Below are 27,355 nucleotides of genomic sequence, written 5' to 3' on the forward strand. Positions count from 1 at the left end.
TTTTAGTGATATGTTTCCACTAGCTTTTACAGACTAATTAAGTCTCATTAGTGTATAAAATTTTTATTGCATCTTGCACTCTCTGTTTCTGATATTAATACTTGTATTAGTTGTTCTATGTGTGACTTCATATTAGACTTTAATCTCTAAGAATTCATGAGCCACATTTTTCTGCTCACTGCTGGTACCCAGATCTGTCAAAGAATAGGGATCAATGAATGTTTCTTGCTTATTTAATATCTTTACTATTTTCAGCTTGGGTGACTTGGAATATGAAATAACTATTGAAAAGAAAGAAATGGAAAGGAGAACCATTTTCCAAAACATTAAATTTATGTTTTTATGTTCAATTTTAATTTAGGTAGGGATTTAAGGTGTAGATATTTAGAGGCAATTAGAATTATGCAGCTTAAAAAGTAGAAAAAAGACATTAAGGTAAATACCAAACTGAAAATCTTTACAAGTACTCTTATATTGTTAAGAAAATACTCTTTGCAGAGAATACAAAATTTCCTGGGTCTGAGGAGCCACTGTGAGGATCTGTCATTAAAACTATGAGAATTAATGAGCTTGCTCAGGGAAAATACAGGAATAAAGCCAAGGACTAAATGTGGAAGAATGGCTAAACTTTGGCAATAGAAGGAAAACTAAGAGCACTTAAAGAATATGAAGGAAGAAGAAGAGGATGAGGTTTGTATAAAGTTACAGAAATCAGGAAGAGAATGGGTGAATCAGAACAAGAGCTATTGTACAAGAGGAGTTGGAGGTTGGAGATAGAGGAACTAATGCTGAATGAGCATGCATCCAATGGTGCTTTTAAAGGAACAGGTTAAATAGGATGAAAAATTATATTTAAAGGGTTTCAAGAACTACTTGGAAAAGGCAGCTAAGGTAACAACTTTTTCAAGGACACTGGTCAAAATTTGGGGGCAATGAGATTTTAGCTTAAACAGAAGGTAGTTCTTTTTCTTTTAAAGAAAAAGGAAGACTTGATCAATGAACTGGATTAGTTAAAGAATTGAGAAAGTAAAGCGATAATTGAGTAACTAACTTAATGCGAAAGGCATGGAGATTATTATTTACTTTCATCATCATCATCATTATAATTATTAGGGTTAATAGGCTTAAGAATGCAGGTTAAGAATTTGGGCTTTCCAACCAATAACAATAGTTTATTGAATGTTTACTATTTGCCAACTGCCAAACACTTAATTATTCTTTACTACTATATAAGGTAGAAATTATTACTTCCTTATTAGAGATGGTAACCTTGAGGCTGTGAAACGGAAACATTTGTCAATGTCTGACTATGTCAACACAAAGTATCTAACTTGGTCCAACTCCGAACGGAGATTCCTCAACCAGAATATAATGCTCTGTTTCCCTGCAAAGAAAACCATTTCCTCAAGTCAATGCAAAGCAACAAGAGAGATGCACAGATTTTTTTTTTTTTTTTTAAGTAGAAGAGGAGGGCCATGGTGTAAACTTGGGTTGGGATGGTTTCAATTTTCTCAGTAGGAGGTGAGGTTAAGTGCTAAGAGGGGAAGGAAGAGGGCTGGAGCTAGGGACTTGAGCAGAGCGGAAATATTAGGAACAGCTGCAGCAAGGAATGTGATGGGGAGTCAACAAGTGATAAATAAAAGAATTGCTGAGATACAAGAGCCCAGCCGAGGTCGGTTGACTTGGTCACTTTTGCCTAGTGATGTGCTTCAGTTTCTGAATGTGGGAAGAGAAAGTGGGCGAGAGGTTATGGAAATGTTGGGTTTTGGAAAAATGGAAATAACAGAAGAACAAAGAGAGGGTAGACTTAGGCATGTTGTAAGTGCATTGATGCTGCTGCTGCTGCTGCTGCTGCTAAGTTGCTTCAGTCATGTCTGACTCTGTGCGACCCCATAGACGGCAGCCCACCAGGCTCCCTCGTCCCTGGGATTCTCCAGGTAAGAACACTGGAGTGGGTTGCTATTTCCTTCTCCAATGCATGAAAGTGAAAAGGGAAAGTGAAGTCGCTCAGTCATGTCTGACTCTTCACGACCCCATGGACTGTAGCCTACCAGGCTCCTCTGTCCATGGGATTTTCCAGGCAAGAGTACTGGAGTAGGGTGCCACGTCCTTCTCCGTAAATGCATTACTGACCTGACTGATCTTGTGGGTTTTGGCAGAATGGAGAGGAAGGGTGTGGCTCCCAGCCAGAAAAGGAGTGACCAGATATGCTGCTAGAGAACATGATGAAGATGGAGATCAAAGATGAGAAGGCACAAGGTGGAAGGATAAGAGTGGTTTAACCATAATAAAACAATTTTATTTTATAAGGTGAGGGTGGGACGTTCTGGGAGAATAGCATTGAAACATGTATATTATCACATGTGAAACAGAACACCATTCCATGTTTGATGCATGAGACAAAGGCTCAGGGCCGGGGCAATGGGATGACCCAAGGGATGGGATGGGGAGGGAGGTGGGTGGGGGGTCCAGGAAGGGGAACACATGTAAACTCATGGCTGATTCATGTCAATGTATGGCAAAAAACTATTACAATATTGTAAAGTAATTAGCCCCCAACTAAAATAAATAAATTTATTAAAAAAAAAAAAAAAACAATTTTAGCAGACCATTTAAAAAAAATCTTTTGGCCACACTGCATGGCACAACATGTGGGAAACTAGTTCCTCTACCTGGCATCAAACGTGCACCCCCTTGCTTTGGAAGGCAAAGTCTTAACCACTGGACCACCAGGGAAATCCCTAAAATAATTTTTTAAAAAGTAATTGTTACAACTTTCTGGGAAGTCCAGGGGCTAGGACTCCATGCTTCCACTGCAGGGGCACAGGTTTTATCCTTGGTCAGGGAGCTAAGATTGCACATGCCAGGCAGTGCAGCCAAAATAAACAAATAAATAAATAAAAATAGAGTGATTGCTAACATTTAAAAGGCAGAGGAACCAGAGATCAAATTGCCAACATCCGCTGGATCATCGAAAAAGCAAGAGAGTTCCAGAAAAACATCTATTTCTGCTTTATTGACTATGCCAAAGCCTTTTACTGTGTGGATCACAATAAACTGTGGAAAATTCTGAAAGAGATGGGAATACCAGACCAGCTGACCCGTCTCTTGAGAAACCTGTATGAAGGTCAGGAAGCAACAGTTAGAACTGGACATGGAACAACAGACTGGTTCCAAATAGGAAAAGGACTACGTCTCGGCTGTATATTGTCACCTTGCTTATTTAACTTATATGCAGAGTACATCATGAGAAACGCTGGGCTGGAAGAAACACAAGCTGGAATCAAGATTGCTGGGAGAAATATCAATAACCTCAGATATGAAGATGATACCACCCTTATGGCAGAAAGTGAAGAAGAACTAAAGAGCCTCTTGATGAAAGTGAAAGAGGAGAGTGAAAAAGTTGGCTTAAAGCTCAACATTCAGAAAACTAAGATCATGGCATCTGGTCCCATCACTTCATGGGAAATAGATGGGGAAACAGTGGAAACCGTGTCAGACTTTATATTTTGGGCTCCAAAATCACTGCTGATGGTGACTGCAGCCATGAAATTAAAAGACGCTTCCTCCTTGGAAGGAAGGTTACGGCCAACCTAGATAGCATATTTAAAAGCAGAGACATTACTTTGCCAACAAAGGTCTGTCTAGTCAAGGCTATGGTTTTTCCAGTGGTCATGTATGGATGTGAGAGTTGAACGGTGAAGAAAGCTGAGTGCCGAAGAATTGATGCTTCTGAACTGTGGTGTTGGAGAAGACTCTTGAGAGTCCCTTGGACTGCAAGGAGATCCAACCAGTCCATCCTAAAGGAGATCAGTCCTGGTGTTCATTGGAAGGACTGATGTTGAAGCTGAAACTCCAATACTTTGGTCACCTCATGCGAAGAGTTGACTCATTGGAAAAGGCCCTAATGCTGGAAGGATTGGGGGCAGGAGGAGAAGGGGATGACAGAGGATGAGATGGTTGGATGGTACCACCGACTCGATGGACAAGGGTTTGGGTAAACTCTGGGAGTTGGTGATGGACAGGGAGGCCTGGCGTGCTGCGATTCATGGGGTCGCAAAGAGTCGGACACGACTGAGCGACTAAACTGTACTGAACTGAACATTTAATGATTGCTCATCTCGGGCTAAAACTAATACCTGTGTTACCATGATAAATTTTCACAAAATATCATCCATCAGTTGTATTATTATCTCTACTTTATAGATGAGGAAACCAAAAGTTAGACACATTAAGTAGCTTGAAGAGGATTTTTAATTCTCCTTGGAATGGAAGAGAGGAGATTCAGGGACAGGCTCTTGGGCAGCAGAGCCTGTGAGCTTATCCAATGAGCACGCTGACTAGGACGAGGCGGGAGGTGTCCTTTTGTAACTTACATTTACATGTTTTAATTTATGATCATTGAATCATTACAATTCTTTAAGATCCATTAGTAAAAAAAAGCCTATATATCTGCCTCTCCATAATTCTTACTAAATCCACATATACAACTTTATGCATAAAATGTCTTATGTGAGCTTTCTGGTGAAGGTACACACCTGCTAATTGTTACTAACACCCTTAGACATATTTTATGGGTCAGGCTGCAGTGCTCAAGAAGAGTTTTAGTCCTTGCAGCTGGACAAAGCTGCACATTTTGAATGCCTGAAATTTGACCTAAATGGTGTTGACATTACAGTGACTGTGAGTGATGGAAAAGGAAACAAAAAATCTTGGATTTCTTTCCTCTGCAGAGACCTCTTCTCCACAAATTAATAACAACAACAGACTTAGAAAATATCTCTTGAACTACAGACTGCGGCCAGCAGTACAGCTGCATATTTCCACGAGGCCCACAGAGACTCTGCCTTTTAGTTTAAATCCTTCCCCTCAGAAAAATCCCCTTGTTTTGTTAGTGACCTTTACACTTTTCAGTTTATTTTTTAAATTTCATTTTTTATTTTATTTTGAAGTTTAAGTGTTAGAAGAAAATATCTCCCAACACTTCACATGGATAACTTTAGGAATCTGAAGTTTATTGTGTGGTAATGTAAAAGAAATAGAAAGTGGTCAATATAATTGAATTCAATAAATGTACGTGTGTGGTGTAGTTGCTAAGTCATGTCAGACTCTTTGCGACCCCCTGGACTGTAGCCCACCAGGCTCCTCTGTCCATGGGATTCTCCAGGCAAGAATACTGGAGTGGATTGCCATTTCCTTCTCCAGGGGATCTCCTGGACCCAGGGATGGAACCTGGATCTCCTGCATTGTGGGCGGACTCTAACAACTGAGCCACTATTGACACATTAATGAGTTATAGTATTGGTTTTTTATAGAGATTCCAAGGTGATTGAAATATGGTCTCTGTTCTCAGAAATGATAATATTTATGGAGAGAAATAGACAGACATTGAACAATGATTCAATGTCATTCAATGTTTCAATGACAATGAACAATGATTATAATGTGAATCATATAAAGCATTTTGTTGATATACATGAGGGAGATATTATCCATGGCTAGTGGATCTGAAAGGCTTCCCAGGTGTGGTAAGGAATCCACCTGCCAATGCAAGAGATGCAGGAGGCACGGGTTCCCTCCCTGCCTTGGGAAGCTCCCCTGGAGGAGGACATGGCAACCTACTCCAGTAACCTTGCTTGGGAAATCCCATGGACAGAGGAACCTGGTGGGCTACAGTCTATAGGGTCACAAAAGAGTCAGACATGACTTAGAGACTCAACAACAATGACAAAGGAAGCCTGCCTTCACATTAATCACTACTGAAAAAACTTGGATACCTGGAGTTTCTGTTCTGATAGTTGCATGGGGAAAAGAATAAGGAGATACAGTCTAACCTAGGGCAAGGGACCCAAAATAAGAAACTTCTCCTATAACTCTGGGAAGGGATTTCATTGGCATCATAAGGATAAAAGGAAAATAAAATTGTTAAGCAGAATGTGACAGTAAAACCAACAACAACAAAAAAAAACAAATAAAACCTGGCTTAAACTTGGCATCTGGAGGAGAGGGAAAACAATCACCCCTTACTTCAGTTTGTGTCCATACAGGACACATGTATGGACAGAAAAAAGCACTAAATTGATTTTAAGTTGTTAGTGCAGCCTCGTGCAATAGAGACTTAAGTTCAAGAAAAAAACTCTAACATATATCAAAAAGAATTTTTTTAAAAAAGTTTCACTCCCAAATTACTTCTTTTAATATTTGCATAATTTTGATACTAAAATGTGCCAGGACTGAATAAGAAAAGAATCTTGTAGGCCAATCTCTAAGAGAGATTTGCTCCCAAATAGTAGCAAAGGAAATTAACACTGCTGAAAGAAGTGATGATTCAGCATGAGCTAATTGTATTTACTGCAATATGGAAGCTTGAATTCATGTTAGAAAACTGATTCTTATATTCACCACATGTCAGGACTATTTATTTATTTTCTCCTTCTTCTATGTAAGTACAATTTTTGCCTAGAAATATGTTTTTCCATAAATATATATATATATATATATTTGTTTGTTTGTTTGTTTTTAATGAGGGTATGTGTTTTCCCAGAATACCTCACTAATATCCTAGCATTCTTTGCAAACACACGCTGCCATAGAGCTAAGTTTTGGCCAAGGGATGTGAGATGATGTGATGTGTATAAATTCCAGTCAGTTATCTTAAAATAAAAAGAAGCATACCTGATTTCACCCCCTTTTTTCTCTTCTGCTTACAGAAATGATGACAGCAATATAACATCCTTATGAACAGTAGAAGGATACAGGAACAGAAAGGCAGGCATCTGGAACAGATTCTATATCAAAATCTGTACTTCACATGCCTGGTCTATTAAATTAGAAAGAAAGAAACTTTAGTCTGCTTTAAGCAATCCTCAGTTGAGATTCTTTTACAGTTACTGAATCTATCTACTAAGTAACAGACATTAATATAAAGAAGAAAATACATGATCATATGCTGTTGTCATATGATCATCTCAGCAGACAAGGGAAAAGCTTTTAAACTATTATCAAATCAGAAATTGAAGAAAATTTCACTAAAATCGTAAAAAGCATAAAGACATCTACAGCACTCTTAGTTAATGTTATAATTAAGATGAAATATTGTTAGCATTCTCATTAAAGGGCTTCTCAGTGGTAAAGAATCTGCCTGTCAATGCAGGAGACACAAGAGAAGGTAGCTTGATCCCTAGGTCAGGAAGATCCCCTAGAGGAGGAAATTCCACTCCAGTATCCTTGCCTGGAGAATTCCATGGACAGGGGAGCCTGGTGGGCTACAGCCCTTGGGGTCACAAAGAGTTGGACACAACAGAGCAACTGGGCATGGACACACACACAAAGATTAAAGATGGTTATTGATTGTTTGACGTCCATCTTGTCAAGAGCTGAATACTATCAATAGGTCTCTCTCTTTGAATCTCACTAGGCATTGTGAGGAAACGGCAGAAGTGACACCACACCAGTTTCTGGGCCCAGGATTTAGGAAACCATCAGCTTTTACTGCTTGTATCATAGGACACTCGTATGGAGGCCCTGGTCACCATGGAAAAAGCTGAACTGCACTAAGAATAGCTTGCTGGAGAGGCCATGTGTACACACTGACCTTGTTAGTCCCAGATAAGCACAGCTGCTCATTCATTCCTGCCAAAGCTCCAGACACAAGGGTGAAGGAAGCCATTTTGGACATTCCAGACCAGCCCATCTGCCAGCAGAATGTTAATGAGTGGCCACAGTTGAAGTACTTGGAATGAAGAATTGATCAGTCTCGTCCTTTTTATGCTTTTAAAGGTAGCAGGAAAAGTAGTTTTACTTCCCAGTTAATTTTTAAAAGAAATGAATAGACTTTAGTTTCTAGCACAATTTTAGATTCAGAGAAATAATGAGCACAAAGTAGAAAAAGTTCACATTAACCCCTCCCCTGTATAGTTTTCTCTATTACTAAATTCATGTGTTATTGTAATGTATTTGTTAAAACTAACGAAATGTTATTAACTAAGGTTCATAGCTTACATTAAGGCTTACTCTTTATGTTGTACGGTTATATACATACATGCATGTATGTGTGCACAGTCACTTCAGTTGTATCTGATTCTTTGCGACCCTATGGACTGTAGCCCACCAGGCTCCTCTGTCCATGGGATTTTCCAGGCAATAATACTGGAGTGGATTGCCCTGGAGTGGGTTCCTCCTTCAGGGGATCTTCCCAATCGAGGGATCAAATATGCGTCTCTTGCATCTCTTACACTGGCAGGCAGGTTTTTACCACTAGCACCACCTAGGAAGCCCATAATGCTATGGATCTACCATTAAAATAGCATACAGAATGGTTTCACTGCCCTTAAATTTTTCTGTATTTTTTTTCTCTCCATGTCCTTACCCCCCACCCATGGCACAACTGATCTCTTTCCTACATCTATAGCTGTGCTTTTTCCAGAAAGTCGTATCATTGGAATAATACAGTATGTGGCATTTTCACTTAGCAATATGCATTTAAGTTTTTCTTCATGTCTTTTCATGGACAAATACCTTAATTCTTTTCCATTAATCAGTAATATTCCATTGTATGGATGTATCAAAGTTTGTTTATGCATTCACCTATTGGAACACATTTTCATTGATTCTAGCTTTTGGTAATTGTAAATAAAGCTTCTATAAAAATACATTGTGTGAAGGTTTGTGTCAGCTCAACTGGGTAAGCTCCTAGGATGAAATTGTTGGTACTTTTGGTAAAACTAGGTTTAACTTTGAAAGAAACTGCCAAAGCATCTTGCAGAGACTGAGCTATTTTGAATCCCCACTAGCAATGAATAATAGTTCCTGTTGCTCTGAATCTTCACCAAACTTTGGTATTGTTATTTTTTTGTATTGTAGGTATTATCAGTGTTTTGGAATTTAGCCATTATAATGGGTGTGTAGTGGTTTCTCATTGCTATTTTAATTTGAAATTCCCTAATCACATATGATGTTGAACATCTTTGTGTACCTCTACTTGCCACAGGGTTGCAAAGAGTCGGACACGACTGAGCAACTAACATTGACAGACAAACTTGCCATCAGCTTTGTAAATCTTTTTTGGTGAAGTGTTTGTTCAGATCTTTTGCCCATATTTAAATTGAGTCACGTTACTTTTTGTTAAATTGCAAGAATTTTTGTATTTTGGATGTATTGCATTTATTAAGAATGTTTTGCAAATATTTATTTCCCAGTCTGTAGTCTGCCTTTTTATTCTCTTAATTGTCTCTTTCAACAGAAGAAAATTTAACAATGTCAAACTTGCCAATTTACATTTCACTCTATGGTCCATTTTGAGCTAATTTTTCTCAAAAGTATAAAGTTGTGTTTAGATTATTTTTTGTTTCTGTTTCTTGGGGTGCTTTGCATGTAGATGTCCAATTGTTCCAGTGTCATTTATTGAAAAGCAATCCTTCCTCCATTGAATTGCTTTTGCTTATTTGTCAAATTTGTCTTTGCTTGTTTGTCAAAATTAGACTTATGATGAACGTGAGTTTTCAACCTCTTTGGGTAAATACCAAGGAACATGACCCTGGATTGTAAGGAAGGAATATTCTTTCTTTTATAAAAAAAGAAAAAATACCAAAGTGTCTCCCAAGTGACTGTAGCATGCTGCATTCTCACCAGCGTAAATGTGAGTTTCTGCTGCTCTGCATCCTCAGCAGCATTTGATGTTATCAGCTTTCTTTGGTTAAAATTGAGCATTTTATAGAGTTTTATTTACTTTTATCTATTAGTCTGTCAATTATACTCCTTTAAAAATTTTGAGTGGTTGCTCTAGATTGTTTCCATGTATATTTGTAACTATCCCAACCCCACTTATGTGGTATAGTTACTTTATAAAAGATTATTTCTTATTCTTGCCTCCCCTAACACATTGATTTTATTTATTTTACATTATTGCTATTATTTCTTTGAACAGTTATCTATTATAATGGTTCCCCACCTCCAGGATCTAATGCCTGGTAGTCTAAGGTGGACCTGATGTAATAATAATAGAAATAAAGGCACAATATATGTAATATGCTTTAATCATCCTGAAACTATCTCCTCACCCCTGGTCTGTGGAAAAACTGTCTTCCAGAAAACTGGTCCCTGGTGCCAAAAAGGTTGGAGACTGCTGATCTATTAGATCAATTAAAAATAAGATAGAAATATTTAAATTTCATTAATTCCCTCTCTGATGCTCTTTCTTTCTTTACATGAATCCAAGTTTCTGACCTATGTAATTTTCCTTCTCCTGGAAGAACCTTAAAATTTCTTGCAAGGCAAGTAAGTCTTCTGGTAGAAAACTTTCTTAACTGTTGTCTGAGAAGGTCTTTATTTCTTTTTCAACTTGAAGAATAATTTCACTGGATGCAAAATTCTAGATTCATAGTTTTTTCCTTTTAATGTTTTATTTTACTCCATTCTATTCTTGCTGGCATGGTTTTTGATGAGAAGGCGGATGTATTTCTTTCCCTTGTTCTTCCACATAAAGTGTTCTCCTTCATGCCATCTCTAAGCTTTCAGGATTTTCTTCATTTTGAATATGATGTTTTTAGAATACATTTTTTGGTATTTGCCATCCTTGATATTCTCTGAGTCCTGTATCTGTGGTTTGGTATTTGTCACTAATTTAAAAAAATCCTCATCCATTAGTGCTTCAGATATTTTTTATAGTCCTTTCTCTATTTTCTTTCTGGTACTTCTATACACATATATTACACCTTTGTAATTGTCACCCAGTCCTTGAATATTATATTCTACTTTCTCCTTCTTCTTTCCATATACATTTTGTTTTGGAACATTTATATTGACCTGTATTTTAGCAAATTGATTCTTATTCATCTGTGTCCAGTCCACTGATGAAACCATAAAAACATTCCCCATTTTACTTATAAAATTTTTCATTTCTAGAATTTATTTTTATTTTCTTAGAGCTTCCATACTTCTGCTTACATTTGTTTTTACTTGCTGTATACTTTTTTCATGTGAGCTCTTGATATGTTAATCATAATTAATTTAAATTTATTATCTGAAAATTAAAAAAACAAGTGCTTTAATCAATTCAGAGATACTTATTTTGTCTCTACAGGTTATGTTTTTTCCTTTTTTTAACGAATCACGTAAATTTTTGTTAAAAGCTGAACATGAAGTATAGTGCAATGGGAATTGAGGTAATTAGGGGTTTTTCTCAGGTCTTATGTTAATTTTGCTTGTCATTGAGCTGTGCTGTACATATATTATTGCTCTAGATGTCAAAGGCTTTCGTTTCTGATACTTTCTTTGTTGCTGTTTAGGTTTCCCTAAAAATTCCTTATAAAATACAGTCTCTGTCTAACAGACTCAGTTTTAATCCACTGGGATTATTCTGTAGTCCAGTTATTGTGTCTAATGTCTTCTGCTTCTGCTAAGCTGATCTTGGATCTGACTGTGCATATTTATCTCTCTCTCCAAATCTTGAGGAAGTAGTTTGCCTTGTGACCTCATTCTCTGACAGATCTATGAAAAATCATTGATTTTGATTTGTTCATCATTTTTTGCTGTTGTTGTGAAAGGGGGAGTTACGACTTCCAAGCGCTTTATGTGTTGAAACTAGAAATCACTCCAGTGACCTTTCTGAGGTCAGCATGATTTTGACATTGAAAAAGAATACCACTATATAAGAAAAAAAAAAGCTTAAAAGCCAGTGTGTCTCACAAAATTATGGGATATAATAAAATAATTATTTTAATCCACTGTGCTCTAGAGTAGTTTGTTGTGCAGCAAAAACAACTGAAATACCAATATTTAAAGCTATGTTATTAGAATTATAGAGTTTGGTAAAATTGCTAGATTCAAGTTAATACAGAAAATCAAGGGAGGTTTTATATGCCATCTACAATAAGAAAATATAACTAGAAAAAAATTTTAAGTTACATAAAATATAAGACATAACAAAACAGAGAACACTGGGACAAATTAACAGAAGAGGTACAGGTCTTATGAAAAATATTAAAACTTTACTGAAAGTTAATAATGAAGACCTAATTTATGGATAGGATATATTATTAATGGTAAAAACTCAGTATTCTAAAGGTATCAATCTATTCAAGTTGGCTTAAATAATTAATAAACTATTCATTAAAATACTGACAGTTTTTAGTGGAAAGTGAAGTGGAAGTGTTAGTCGCTCAGTCCTATTCAACTCTTTGCGACCCCGTGGACTATAACCTGCCAGGTTCCTCTGTCCAAGGGATTCACCAGGGCAAGAATGCTGAGTAGATTGCCATTTCCTTCTCTAGGGGATCTTCCCGACTCAGGGGTCAAACTCCTGTCTCCCGCATTGCAGGCAGACTCTTTATCTTCTGAGCCACCAGGAAACTGCCTATTTAATTCTATGAAGCATATGAAATAAAAACAACAAAGACTATTGCTGCAAAAGAAAAAAAGTTTTGAAGGTCTTCTAGCTTTTCTTGGAAGAGATGACTTTTAATAAAGCTGATTAATATGAAAGACATTGTAGAATTGAGGACTAGTGTATGCAGTGTATGCATGTCTCAAGTGTTCACTTCAGCTAGTAAATCTTTCCTGCCACCCATTCACCCTACATTCCTATCTTAATTTCCAGTGAAAACCTAAGTTTCTACAAGTTGTTTTTCAAAGTAAGATTTTTTTGGCTACCAATTTACTGCAGTACTCAGGGAATTAAGAAGCAGCATAGCTATTACGAACAAGATGGAAGGAAATAATTTTTTTACTTTGAACTTATGAGGTTACATTTGTGTGAATTTCTGAGCTTAGAGTGGAGATCTTGGCTCCTACTCCAATGCTACAATGTTATAACTTTACTTGAGATTTTTGAATTAAAAAGTTGGAAAAAAAGAACCACTCCTTACTGTTCTCAATTTATTATTTTTCCCTTGTTTCTAGAATTATGATATTCAGAAGCACAGGTATATTTCATGTTACACTGAATTAAGAGGGAATGAGGTGGTGGAAGGTGGGTAGGAGGTTGGTTCTTTCCTAACATATTTTGGTATTCAGGCTTTCTTTTCCCCATTAAATCAAATTGGTTCAATTTTACAGAAATGAGCTACTAAAGTTAATACATCAAAATTCAAGCCTACTTTAAAATAAGAATGTTTTAAAATAGTGTAAATGCTATTTGTATTTAAAGTTTTAAAGTTGAAGCATGACAAGGAGAAGAATTTGAATGGCCACACCTGAAAACCCAACATTTTGAAATCATGTTGAAAACAGTTGACTATAAAAACCTCAATAAAATTACAACTTTCTTCTTTTTCTCTGTTAGACAGTATTTACAGGAATTAGCAGACATGCTGAAAGGAAACTAACTGCAGTCAACTTACAGAGATTTTCCTGTGGATTACATGGTTCTTGCTTATTATTTCTTTGATGGCTTAAAACAAAACTCAACAATTTGCAGGCATTGTCCACAACTCTCCTCCAATTATTTTTGGCAAATCATTATACTGGCACTGTCAAAACCTGGTCTCTGGCATTTATCAGTCTAGCACATATCATGAGTTTTCATGATCCAAGATTGTACTGCAGTTGAATTTAGTATGTGTGTGTGTGTGTTAGTTGCTCAGTCATGTCCGAGTCTTTGTGATCCCATGGACTGTAGCCCTCCAGGCTCCTCTGTCCATGGAATTCCCCAGGCAAGAATACTGGAGTGGGTTGCCGTGCCCTTCTCCAGGTGAATTTAGTATATTTTACTTCAAATACTTTTAAATATTTAATATTTTTATAATGTAGTACTTGCATAATTGTGAAACTTACAAACACTTGGCAGATGTATTTGCATTTGTGAAAAGTGCACCACCCCCATGCATACCTAAATAAGACTGAATAAATATTCCAACTGTCTTCATAGTTGGTCATAGGGGTCATTCCAATTGGAAAACAAGACTTCAGATGCTATTTCCTCTACTAAGCTAATTGCAAACAAATGTTCCTTTTGTCAGAAAGGAAGGAAAAAAAAATATTAAGCCCAGTGGAAAACCCCTTTCAGTGTTTGGTGCTAGTTTCTGGCAGGCTATACAGTCCAAAGATCTCATTTTTTCCTTTGGTTCTCTTTAAGGGTTGCCTGGGCTCCATTATGTTACTCCTAATTCAACTTCTATTCTTGAACTTAAGGATTTCTCATAACTGGAATTGTTTGGTGCTAGAGTTTCTAATGCTCCTCATTATAGTAATCCCCACATCTATTGGCCAAGGGGAAATAAACAAGGCCACCCCAGGGCTCAAAGTGCTAACCTACAGGCTTCCAGAAGAACAACAATAAGATGCAAAGAGATGGAGGAAAATACCAAATGTGCTAATAGAACTGCTGGTACAAAGAAGAAGCCACTTTGAAAAACTTGATTTGAGCCCTTAAGCTGTGCGAGGGAAAAACACCCAGTGCACTAAAGAAAGCAAGCCCAATAAATAGAAAGAACAAGCAGCTTTATTCTTTATTCCATACGTGCATTACCCAAGTTTTCTGTTTGAAAGACCTTGAGGGCTGGAGAACTATTCACCACTGTATTAATTGGTCAGGTTAAATGACTTGCCCTGCTTTCGCTCTAACTCCCACATTCTCTGTATAACCATTGGCCACCTGGACTCGGCACGTTCTCACACACGGTCATTAACTCGGAAAACTAACGCAAGCCAAACAAAGCCTGAGGAATAAATGGGTTGCCATAAGAAAACAATTAAAAAGTCACCTGTTGTGAAAAGACATATTTAATCAAACCTGGGCAAAGAGACCACCCAAGATTACACAGTTTTCCTACAAGTCTGATATTTACAATACAGGTGCATTTTTGTGAATGAGTGACTGTGATGGAAATATATCTAGTTGATATGGGTGAGCACTAAGAATAAAAGTTTGATATAATAAACATTCAATATGTTTATTATTTATAAATATTGAGTATCTATTTTTTCTTCTTAAAGAACCAAAAGTAAACTATATTTTATACAAATTTGATCATTAACTATATTATATAATATCTGAAACTTTTGATTAGACTGCTCATTGTATTCATCCAGATTTGGGCAATAAACTATACTAAAATTTGAAAGATGAATGAATTCTTTTTCCACTTAGGAATAAATCATCATGGAGATGCCTGTGTACCTTTTCCAAATCTTCCAACTGATCACTTTTTTCCTCAAGACAGATTCTTGAAAACACAGCCTTTAAATTTCCAATGTAAACATTTCAAATTAATTAAAATGATTGCATCACAGTTAAATTTACTGTTACAAAATTTTAAATTTCTAAAATTAACGGAGGAAAGCATTCATCACACTTTTACCAAAAAAAAAAAGACTGGAGTCCACAATAGAATATATGATATGTGTTAAATGCTTTGGGGAGAAAATAGTCACCCACTTTCAATTATACATGGAAACACAATAAAAAGTAAAATGTACATTTGTTGTTGAATGAAGGGTAAGTTAATGGTATTAAGGAATACAATTAAGTTATAATATTAAATCAAATATTACCATCAATGCTAGTCAATTTCTCACTTAAAAATGGCAATGGAAATGGTAAATCATTATTTTCCTTGTTCTAAGAATTTTATTAAGAATCTGTTTTCTAAAAAATACCATTTGCCTTACATAAATTTTATGCAGAATTTGAATGTTTTGCCTAAAATTCATAGAGAAGCGACTAAAAAATTGAACTTGAGATTTCATATCTCTAAAATGGGAACAAATATTTGTGTGTGTGTGTGTGTGTGTGTGTGTGTGTAGTCACTATACCATGTAAAGTGGATGAGACCATAGAGGACTTGGACCAAAATCTGCAGCTTATAAGCTGCATGACCCAAGACAACTTTTTCTTAAACTATCTGTGTCACACTTCTCTCATCTGCAAAATGGGCATAATGCTAACAGCTACCTGACAGACTTATGAGATGCAATTATTCACTGTGAGTCAAGTGCTATCATACGAGGGCTATTTGTGAGTTATTGATGATGTTGCTGTCCCTTCATATTTCACATGTTTCTGATGAATTCAGGAGAGAAAATATATAAAGTTTCCATGCACATTTCAAAGCATTTCTTTATATAATTCATGATTATATATATAAACATGTTTCCATAATTTTGATTTTGAACCAGGCTTGCACAGACAAAATGTGTCATAAAAATAATGCTAAATGAATTTTACGTTTAATTAATTTACAACCAAGAAGATAGCAAGATATGATAGATGTTTGTGTTCTAGACTATCAGAGAAATGCAAGTGTGTGCAACAGAATGATGTTTAATATTTCTCTTTGTAGGCCACTCAAGGTCTCTCTATTATCCTCCACTTTATCTATATGACATATACAATATAGTAAAATTCTAGAAACAGTCTACAGAGTTTAAACTCAGTATGTCCAAAACTGCCCTTATAAATTTTCTTCTTTTTATCTATCATGGCATTGCCAAATTGACCTATTTATAATGGCATTGGCCTTATAAATTTTCTTCTTTATATCTATCATGACATTGCTAGATTGACCTTCAACAATTATTGTCATTTTTTTATCTGACAGGGTTTCATATTTACATTCACTGCATCACATGTTCCTATGTATTCTACCCCTTTTCCTTCCTGATGCCTTGGTTCAGGCCCTCTGCCTCTTTTAAACTGAACTACTGTAACTGTTTTCTTCTTGTTCTCTCAAACTTGGGTATTCTTAAGTTTGTCCGCCAAACTGTCAGTATAACCTCCCTAACAGGCAGACTCCCCGTGTATCCGCACCCTCACCGGCCATAGAACAAAGTTTAATTTTATCAGCGTATTTATTATAAGAGGTTTTGACCTCATTTTGCCTGCACTCTTCTCTCCTCCTCTTCCTACTCTTCCCATATCAAACTTCTATCCATTCTTGAGAACGTGCCCATGTTCTTCTGTGGCTTCATGCTTTTGCATTGTTTGCTCTGCAGGGGACACTCTTCCTTTTATTTATTTTTTAATTGGAGTATAATTGCTTTACAACCTTGTGTTTGTTTCTGCTGTGTAACAATGTGAATCAGCTATATGTCTATGTATATTCCCTCCCTCTTGAGCCTCCATTCTTCCTTTTTTTAAACAGTGAATCACCCTCATCTCTCATGAACTAGATCAGCGTCACCTTTTCAAGTTCTCATCTGACACCCGGAATAGACCCTTCCTTCCCCGTCTATCCCAACACAGTGTCATATGTTTGCCTTCCACTATAAAATTTACCACACACTTGAAATTGTCTGCTTCTATTTTTCCACCATTGAACTAGAAGCTACATTTAGGCTGGATATTCATCTGATTCTTAAATATCTTTTTCCTTTAATGCTGCCATATTTTTTTCCTGATGAGGAAATTTTTATAAATTCTCAGATTTATTATACCATTATGTTATAAAATAATGGCTGTTTGTAACATCAAAAGTTGGAGGAATATACCATTAGTGAAAATAAATCTTTTATATAGTTATTAATATATATGAATATTTGAATAAAATTCTTTGTTCTTTTTTGTTTTTATATTTGATTTTTTTTTATGTGGAAGTGTGAAAACCTTATAATGGGCTAGTACCGGTTTAGGACCTCGCTATTGGTAACCCCTGATTTAATATATTAATTTAGTTTGAACTCAGGTTCAAAGGTAATTGAAACAGACTCCAAGAGCTTATTTGTGTGATTATTTTGGAGATGTGCTGCAGTTAGTATAGGGCCAGGGACTGAATACCTTTGATAAAGATTCACTGAATGAATGAACATATTAAGAATGACCACTTAGTTCGTTACTAATTCATGTAATTTGTGGGACGATGTATCTCTACATCAAGGTCAAGTTACAGGTTATTATTTAGATTCTATCTTTTTACTTCTAACCTGTCTTCCTTTTACTTTTGCTACCCTAATTCATGTTTTTCTCCTTTTTATTTCCTTGCATTTAATACATTTTCACATTAAAAACTTTTCATTTTTCTTTAATTTAAAAATATTTATTCAACAATACTGCACAATTTTTTTAGTCTCGGGTTTATTTTATACCAAATTAGCAGAGACATCATTTCTATTCATGAGTAATCTTATTTTTTAAAACTTAATGTCATGAAAGTCAGATTTTTACTCTTGTGATACCTTTATATAAGTGGCCACATCATAATTGTTATTTAATAGTTATAAGAAAGGAACAGGTAGGAATTGCTGACTTTCAAAAGAGAAAGGAAAACATGCGAACTGGAGAGAGCAGCTGTAATTCTCATCCTGCTTTGGAACGCTTAAATTCCAATGCGGGCTATAACAAAGGAGTGGTTTTATCTCCCCTGTTCAAGTTTATTCATCCCTAAAAGGGGGAAGAGAGAGTTTCTGTTAATCTTTCCCAAAAAAAAGTTTTATGAGGCAATGCATCAAAAGTATTTTGGACTTCTCAGAAGAGTCAATAATAACAACCAATAGTGGCATTATCATAAAATATTGAAGTGTTTTATCATGATATCAAGTCTAACGAAAATCCATTGTGTTCAAAGGCTCATTTTGCAGTATTATACTATTATTTGGTTATTATTAGTTGTGAATAGTTCCAAACAACAGCCTAGCTGGATAAGGAATTTAATCCTGATCAGCTGTGGGTTTCCTCAAAATGCCCTTTTGACAGAAAGAATGTATTTTAAGTTACTAGTGTCTCTTTCTGAGAGTTTTCTAGCACAATTTTTTCTTAAATTATAATTTTAAGATACTCAAGGTCTACCAAATAATTTTTAAAAATTGAAAAAGAAAATTGTTGCCCTGTTTCTCCTACGGCTCTGAGAAAATGCAGAGGGTTCAGGCCTGGCAGAGAGACCACCAGCAAAGAACAGCTGTCTTATGAAACAGCAGGAGAGAGTGCTCCAGGAAGGACAGGAGGAACCCCACCTCGAGGGCTGTACCATGAAAGGATGTGTGTTGGGAGGGTGAAAGGCAGGATGACTATGAATTTCTGAAACTCTTAAATAAAATGGCCCAGCAGCATGAAATGAGAAAATACTTCCAATATTACGTAAACCCAACAGAGAAATGTCCCAAGGAAATGCAACTCAAGATATTCTTTAACTTGACTACTCTTCACTGAATGAACGTAAAGTGTCTTTTAAGTGAATGTTTCAAGTCACCAGTATTTTCTTTAGGCAACAATTTCATGAACACTAGTGAACAGCAAAATGAATTAAATGTATTAATTTCTTATTTTCAGTGATGATGACTAAGGATGCTGACCATTTACATTAAGGGAAATTTCTACCTCTTCCCCCTGAAGACTTATCACTTAGCTTTTTTTTTTTTTTTCTTTTAAATTTCTTTTTTAAACTGCTGCTCAGAACCATCTTCTTCCTAATGCCTTCTGAGAACACACTCCTTCTCTGGTGGACAGCACCATCATTTATCTTATGCACCTCTGTCCAACTCTTTCTGGTTCTGGTATTGTTGTTCAGTCACTCAGTCGTGTCCAACTCTTCGCAATCCCATGGACTATAGCATACCAGGCTTCTCCATCCTTCACTATCTCCTGGAATTTGCTCAAACTTATGTCCATGCAGTTGATGATGCCATCCAACCATCTCATCCTCTGTTGCCCCCTCCTCCTCCTGCCCTCAATCTTTCCCAGCATCCGGCTTTTTTCCCCATGAGTCAGCTCTTCACATCAGGTGGCAAAAGTACTGGAACTTCAGCTTCAGCATCAGCCCTTCCAATACATATTCAGGGTTGATTTCCTTTAGGATTGACTGTTTTGATCTCCTTCTGTCCAAGGGGCTCTCAAGAGTCTTCTCCAGCACCACAGTTCAAAAGCATCAATTCTTTAGTGCTCAGCCTTCTTTCTGGTCCACTCTCACATCTGTACATGACTATTGGAAAAGCCATATCTTTGACTACATGGTATATATATATGGTTCTGGTATATACCAATATATTCCTATCTTGCATATTGCTATGTGCATATGGGACTTGTTTTATGGCCTTCTTTGACTTCCAGTTTGTCATTGGACCAAAGGGTTTCATGTGCCCATTTTCTTTGAAGAAACATTGCACCTTTTCCTTTGCTTAGTGTGTGGTCAAATAAGTAGTGTTCCTGAGGTTTCTACTCCATTTTTAAAATTGGAATATAATTGCTTTACAATGTTGTGACAGATTCTGCTGTATAACTTCATAGAGTCCTGTACTCTGAGGACCTCAGTTTGGGATATGGCACAAATAACTCTTGTGTAGGTAAGTCTCCTCATTGCCTTGTCCTCAAACACACACACAGATACACACACATGTACTTATAGCTATGTTTCATTGCATTCTCATGAATGTTAATAGCAAGCATTTATGAATGGGCTCCCCAGGTGGCACTAGTTGTAAAGAATACGCCTGCCAGTGCAGGAGACATGAGACCCAGGTTTGATCCCTAGATTGGGAAGACCCCCTGGAGGAAGGCATGGCAATTCCCTCCAGTATACTTGCCTGGAGAATCCCATGGACAGAGGAGCCTGGAGGGCTACAGTCTATGGGGTTGCAAAGAGTTGGATACGACTGAATCAACTTAGCATGCACACACATGAATTTTTCAACCAGAATATATACTTTGTCTCTCCATATAGTCTTCCTTGGCAATTGCATCCAGCACTAATATCTCTCTTCACTGCACTGTGTGCTGAATTACTCAGCAATAAAATCTCTGAAAAGGGAGCACCCTTAGCGCAGAGAGGTTCAGGAACTTTCCCAGGCTCAGAGTCATTAAATAAGATGATGTGTAGAAAGTGGTTAATATAAAGCAGGTATTAGATATTATCACAGAAGAAGTTTATTATATACAACTTCTTATTTAATCAATTGATTTAGGATAATTTTGTCTTTTTGTCTCCAAGATTCTATGCCCCTTTAAAGTACTTATTGAAGCACCTATTGTTATTGCCTTGCACAGCATTTGCACTTTAGCAAAGTGGACAAAGTATTTAATAATTGTTTGAATGAAGGCAGGAAGGCAGGGGGCAGGGAAAAGAGCTAGAGGAAATATGCTGTACACAGAATAACAACAAAATCCCACTGAAGCATAAGGTTGGTATCGGTTAAGAGCAGGAACTGGGTGGGAAATGGAGGCTCTTAGAATAGCTTCCCAATAATATTATAGAAGAAAGCTGAAAAATCTATAAAGTCACAGTTTTATAAAACTAAAAATGTGACCATCATTTCGTCCCAAGACTGTGATGTCTTGACCTTTTATATTTTCATAATTTTCTATTAAGGTATAAAATACAAAATGAGGCACAATTATAAACAATCAAGTATAATCATTTTCCAAAAGGCATAGAATTCATTAAGAGAAAACAATATTAATGGAAACTGCAATGCACAGTTATAGCCAAAAAAAAAAAAAAAATCTACAAAATAGATTCCAGGGACATTACAATAAAATGTTAGACAAAGTGGGAACCAGGAAGGGAAATGAGTTTTAACAGAAAGAAAAGAACTTTACAACCTCCTGTGGCTCAAGGGAGAAAAAGCTCACCCACATTGCTCCCTTTAAGAGTTTTTCCAGATTTAACTAGCTGCATGGAGGTTCCCATATGGCTATTAAAGAATTATACTATCAAATAGAAAAATAATAAGTATATTAAAAACAGTATATAATCATGCTATTAGAAGGGAAGGGCCATGTCATGAGCACATTATGTTTAAGAGTTTAGAAGAGCAGGTACTCAATAAACGGCATGCACAGGGCAGGCTTTGAAAGCTTACTTTCTAAATCCAATATGTAACTAAATAAATAATGCAGCCTTGATAACCGTCAAAATAGAAAGCAAATGGTCCATTAAGAGAACACATTAAGCCATCTTATTGACTCATGCATGGACCCTTCAAGTGCCCATTATTTCGGCAAATACTCCTATCAATCGTATTACCTACATAGAAAACAGTCTTCTTAAATACACCTTCAGGCCATAAATTCCCTATTCTTAGTCGGCTATTGACCAATATTTCTAATTTGATGTTTCAGAATTTTATAAAAATGTTACTTCTTTTTTTTTTTTTTTTTTGCCTTAAAGTTGCATTTTTAAAGAGTAAGGTTTATTTTTAGGAAGCATTAGCCCTAGAACTAGCCTGGAACAGAAATGTCCTTGGGGGTTCATGGCTCTCATTCATATGTCACCATGAGAGGGATAAAGCTGCAGGCTTTTTTTTTTCAATTACACCATACTCAAAGACAAAAGAAAGCTGAGCATCAAAGAACTGATGCTTTTGAACTGTGGTGTTGGAGAAGACTCTTGAGAGTCCTTTGGACTGCAGGGAGATCCAACCAGTCAGTCCTAAAGGAAATCAGTCCTGAATATTCATTGGAAGGGCCAAAGCTGAAGCTAAAATTCCAATACTTTGGCCACTTGATGCGAAGATCTGACACATTTGAAAAGACCCTGATGATGGGAAAGATTGAGGGGAGGAGGAGAAGGGGACGACAGAGGATAAGATGGTTGGATGGCATCACTGACGCAATGGACATGAATTTGAGTAAACTCCAAAAGTTGGTGATGGACAGGGAAGCCTGGCGTGCTGCAGTCCATGGGGTCGCAAAGAGTCGGACATGAATGAGCTGACTGAACTAACTGACAAAGACAAATTAGCATTGTGAGACATTATTATTTTTTTAAATTATTGGGGTATAGCTGCCTTACAGTGTTGTGTTAGTTTCTGCTTTACAACAAAGTAAATCAGCTCTATGCATACATATATCCCCTCTTTTTTGGATTTCCTTCCCATTTGGGTGCCTCTGTGTGCGAGCTATGTTTCTTCAGCTGTGTCCGACTCTGTGCGGCCCTATGGACTGCAGCCTGCCAGGCTCCTCTGTTCATTGGATTCTCCAGGCAAGAATACTGGAGTGGGTTGCCATGCCCTCCTCCACGAGATCTTATTTTGGTGTCTATGGAGCATTAAGTAGAGTTCCTTGTGCTATACAGCAGGTTCTCCTTAGTTATCTATTTTATTCATATTAGTGTATATATGTGAAGGACATTATCTTCCATCAAACATCAAGGATACAAAACAGACTCTACAGTTCATTTGATGTATGCTGTACAAGGATGCTATTCCTGTCTCCTCAGTGGAGAATTCAATTCATACCAACCTAGAATACACGCGATTCCCAATGTATTGGATTTCAAGCAGATTCACACCCAGGCTGTCTAAATTGCATTTTTTCAACTTCTAGATATCTAAATGGGCAATGCTAGTCAGTGTGGGTTTCAGGCCCACCTCAAAACTTGGAAGTGTTAAAATTGTCCACTCTACCACCATCCAACCTTGAACTCAAAGCTGCTCTGATTACTTAGGTTCCAGAACTTAGACCCTGTGACACAGTTTCTTCTATTTCCAGCCTAGAACACTTTCTGAAATTGTTTCTCCTGAGCTCTTGATGATCAAATGTTTTCTCTACCTTTTTGATTTGTATATTTGTTTCAGAGAAGGATCCAGTTCTGACTCCACCTTGGAACTGTTTCTTTGACTTGTTTTATTATTCTAATTGCTTTTGTTATTTTTATAAAAACAAAAGCTTTGTTACTTTTGTTACCATTGTCATACAAAATGGCTGACTGTTAAACTAAAGTGCCTTTGTTCAAAACCCTGCCCACCCATACACTGCAGGAAAAAAGAAATTAACATATCCCCTGCCTGAGGCTTGCCATTCCGAGGAGATGTTTGCAAGATTAATGGACTTTTTCCTTTGCTTCCTGGACTCCCTCCATCTCTAATCTATTAAAGAACCTGGCATCCAGACCCAGATAAGATGGTTATTTTGAGGTGCTAGCCTGCCATCTTCTCCGTCAGCAGAGTCCCTGAATAAAGCATCTTCCTTGCTTCAACTGCTTGTCTCTCAGATTCATTGGCTTGTCACGTGGTGAACAGAGTGAACTTGGCCTCGGTAAACTTTTACTGAGTTTGTCACATCAGATAGCTTTCCTTTGGGTATAACTTTTTCCTTGCTCTTCTCAAGCTAGACTTTTTGTCATCTGGGTTCTTTCTCTAGTCATAGATTCTCTCTCTCTTTTTTTCCTTTTTTTTTTTTTTTTTTTGATATGGACCATTTTAAAAGTGTTACTGAATTTATTACAGTGTTGTTTCTGTTTTACGTTTTGGCATTTTGGCCACAAGGCATGTTGGATCTTAGCTCCCTGATCAGGGGTTGAACACTTCATCCCCTGCATTGGAAGGCCAAGTCTTAACTGCTGGACCTCCAAAAATGTCCCATCTAGACACAGATTCTCATTATTCCCATGCACCCGCTACATCTGGACTAACATGGACTATTATTACAGCCTTAGTCAAACAATTTGTGGTATTTCTATCAGCATTCCCCACTGATGGCTAGGTAAATAATGACTTTTTTTTTTTTTTTCGGTCTGTAGAAAAGAGGTCAATGTAATACACATTTAACTTGAGAAGGGTTCAGTCATTACATAAGTCATTATTCAGATAAAGCTGCTCAGCAGTTAATACATCTGGGAGTGAATTAAGTGTGTGTCATGTGGAATCTGTTTGACACAATTTTTAATCTCTAAAACATTTGTGAAGAGGAAGTTGATGATATTCTTTCCTTCAGCTAAAAGGGCAAGGTTAAGTGAAGGCTGTGTGCAAAGGGATGGGAAATGTATCTGGAAGAAGTATCCAGGGAAGGAGGAAAGGGGGAAACATGAGAAAGGAGAAAATAAAGGGAAATGAGAGGAAATAAAGGGAAATGAAAGGAAATAAAGGAGACAGGAGTGAAAAGGAGAGAAGACTGAGTGGGAGAGGAGGAGGTTGAGGGAAGGAAGGAGGGGAGAAAGGAAAATTGGGAACAGCATTAGTTTCAGGAGTAGCATTGTTAAAGTAAAATAGTCATTTTACTTGGTATAAATTATATGCCAAATTGGTATAAATTATATGCCAAACATTGAAATCTTTATTCTATATCTGTAGAATTAGAGAAAAGCTGATACACACACACACACACATCTATAATATTCTGTTTATATTATTATATATGTTATACGTTATTTAGAAATGAATTTATATGTGTCTTGCACATGTTTTCTGAAAAAACACTGGAAAGAAGAGAACTTTAGCTATTCCCTGATAGTTACCCTTTCTCTCTGTCCAATCCAATGTCTGCTAAAACCACAATTTTGCATTTAGAGTTGTACAAACAGACATGCAGGTACACCTTCACATCATCTCATTTTATCTTTCACAATGGGATGTAAACCTGCATTTTAGGTTGACTCTAACGGGAATGAGTAAGTCTACAGTGTCAGAACTCTGCAATGGCAATTCAAACTTCTGAGAAATACCATGGTAACCAGACCATCAGTTAGGTGAAGATGTCAACCCTCCAAATGCAAAAATTAGTAATAGAAAAAACAGGGAATTATTGGAAAAAGTGAAGAAATAAATTCATAGCTTGTCAATAAAATTATTTTTGCTGTTTTAGAATTTAACAACGTTTATACTTTTTTGTTAGTCATTAATAAAGTCTATACTTTATTAATAAAGCTTATACTTTTTCAAATGCATATTTGCCATTTGTCTTTTTTGTCTTTAAATTTCTTTACCCATTTTTCTATGGAAGTATGTGTATTTTCTTTGTATATTATTTTGAAATTGAAATTTAATTTTTACCTAATTAATATGTGCCCAGTTTTAATATTTACTTAATTCAATAAATCTTAGAATGAACAAAAGCAGTCTTTTGCTTTGCCCCTTCTTATCTTTATTTAAGCTGAAGTCCATTATGTAATTTTAGTTATTTCTTTTAGGATTTACCTCTATATATCTAAATGATATATTAAACTGATATATTTTGAGGGTTCACTTTATACACGATCTGTTGAATATCTATTATGAAAGTTATATATTTAGTTCATTTATACCTTATTTCTCCACAACACATAATTCAGTACCAACTCTCCATATTGTTAAGCAATAATTTTAATTAGTATTTATTTGTTAAAAGTTAAGAACTATGGTTATCTTGTTTAAAATTGAGTCTTATGTTTTCCTGACTTGCACCCAAATTTTTATTTTCTCTGGAGTCAACAATTCTGTTTTGTCTTTTTTTTTCTGCTTGATTTTCCCTGTACCTATCACTAACCTTTCAACACACTCTTCATCACATGTGTAAAATTTAGGTCTATATCAAGCAATTATGCAGTCCTAGTTTTCCCTGAGAGATCTTTGCTGAGTTCTCTAGTAGACTATTCTGATTGAAACTGGTCTCTCTCTGAGTATTGATTCACAGCTTTCATCTGGAAGCTTTCTTTACCATAAATCAGTATTTATTTCATAGTCCATCTATTTCCTGAAGGCCCTGAGTTGCTTGACATGCTTCCCTTGACAACATAGCTTCTATTGGCTATCTTTAAAAGAGTACAAGGGAGATGATTTTTTGTTAAGCTAACATGTCTGAACTTGATTTATACTTATAATTAATTAATAGCCTGATGGAGTATGGAAGCCAAGCTCAGAGATTGTTCTTTCTCAGAATGTTCACAATGCTTCATTTTTGTTTGCTGTCTAGTATTATTACTGAGACATTTAACACCATGCTCAGTCTAATGTTTTCTGTGCTTACTTTTTGCTTTTCTCCTTTTTGGGAACCTTTGGGATCTGTTCTTTCTTCTTGGGGTTCTAGTATTCAAAGCAACAATGGTAGAATAGTTACCAAATTTTCCAAGAGACATGAATGAATATATTTTAAAAGCCAAGATAATCCCGAACAGGATAAGCTCAAATAAACTCACATCAAGAAACATCACAATCAAGCTGCTGAAATGTGAAAATAAAGGGGAAAAAAATCTTGAAAGTAATGAGAGAGAAAAATAGTGGGAAATCAATTTGAATAACTGGTCTTATCAGAAGGAAGCCAGAAGAGGTTCAATGTTTTTCAAGTGCTGAAGGAAAAGAAGTCTTAACTTCAAATCCTATCCTGGGGAAACAGTCTTTAGGAACCAAGGAAAAAATCAAGGCAGACTTAGATGAAGAAAACTGGGGAAAAAATTAGCAGATCTAAAATAGGATTAAAGAAAGTTATCTGAGTAGATAACAGATAAAGGACATGATGAAGATAGAGTCTGGAACATTCAGAGGAAAGAAAGAATAATGAAATGAGTGAAACAAGTCTAAATACACTTTACTTATGCTGACTTTCATAAATTATGTTTTATTGTTGAAGTAAAAACTATGACACTATTTGATACAGTTCTAAGTGTATATAGAGGAAATATTTAAGATAATTATAAATGGGATGTTAAAGGAAGCCATGTTTCTGCCACTCAAACTTTATATTGTAGATAAAGCCTGGTTTCTCATTGTCAGGGACAGGCATTAAAAATAAGGAAAAAAG

General features: G+C 36.3%; 1 long non-coding RNA gene across 1 annotated transcript in view; it reads left to right on the forward strand.

Moving 5' to 3' along the window:
* The first annotated feature begins 1,634 nt into the window (after positions 1 to 1,634).
* Positions 1,635 to 27,355, forward strand: part of LOC145529453 (uncharacterized) — a 41,974-nt gene continuing 16,253 nt past the window's right edge. Inside the window, exon 1 of the long non-coding RNA XR_014071246.1 lies at positions 1,635 to 1,937. This is a non-coding gene — a long non-coding RNA (uncharacterized LOC145529453). The remainder of the gene's footprint in view (positions 1,938 to 27,355) is intronic.

This window comes from Giraffa tippelskirchi, chromosome 12 (genome assembly GCF_054371585.1).
Source record: "Giraffa tippelskirchi isolate mGirTip1 chromosome 12, T2T-mGirTip1v1.2.pri, whole genome shotgun sequence".
In the NCBI taxonomy this organism is placed as follows: domain Eukaryota; kingdom Metazoa; phylum Chordata; class Mammalia; order Artiodactyla; family Giraffidae; genus Giraffa; species Giraffa tippelskirchi.